Raw genomic sequence first — 939 nt, forward strand, 5'->3', positions numbered from 1 at the left:
AGCATAGTATTCCATTATGCGAATATACCACAGCTTCTCTACCCATAAATGACATCCAAGTAGATATATGTATACCCATGTTTATCGTGGCTTTGTTTACAACAGCAAGGAGTTGGAGACAATTTCTATTTAAAGTCACTCACTTTGTGCTATTTGGCAAAACTCATTGCCATCTAATCAGTTCTGACTCACAGTAACCCTCTAGGACATGGAAGCAATGCCCTCAAGGGTCATCCAAGGTTGTAATCTTTACAGAAGTGTTATAGAAGTCTTATCTTTCTACTTTGGAGCAGCGCATGGGATTGAACTGCAAACCTTTCAGTCAGCAGCTGAACAATAAACTCCTGTGCCTTCAGGACTCCTACTTGTTACAGACGCTCTAGGATATGAATACAAACTGCACCTCAGCATGCTTTGCTTCTGGAGTCACTGCTGGCTGATAAGTCATCATCCCTGTTGAAGTAGAATTGAAACCATGACCATATAGCAATTTTGGTACAAGAAAAACACCACATCACACGTTGTCTCTTCCGTGACTTTCAGTAAAGCTGCATTTCATCAGTTTGCACGTTTATAAAATCACCCGACACACTTAATAATAGCATGTTGTTGTTGTTTAATGCCGTCAAGTCGTAGATGACTCATAGCGACCCTATGAACGAACAGCCTGAGCACTGTTTGTACATAGAGTTTCCAGAGGCAAGCCATTTTGGAAGTGGATGCTGCTCCTGCTTCCAGGCTTGATTTAGTCAGGAAGCTCCAGCCAACACTGTCCACCATGGGTGCCCATTACCACGATTGGCACATCACTGTCACAGGCTTCAGCATCACAGCGACCACGAGTTACCTCTGTACAGCAACGCACAGACCAGTGCTATACCACCTAGAAGAATGTTTGACAGGAAGACAATTTGAACCTGGCCCAAGGGCCACAGGCCC

The sequence above is a fragment of the Elephantulus edwardii genome, unplaced genomic scaffold (genome assembly GCF_000299155.1).
Source record: "Elephantulus edwardii isolate Elephantulus edwardi_28Jun2011 unplaced genomic scaffold, EleEdw1.0 scaffold00053, whole genome shotgun sequence".
Taxonomy (NCBI): Eukaryota; Metazoa; Chordata; class Mammalia; order Macroscelidea; family Macroscelididae; genus Elephantulus; species Elephantulus edwardii.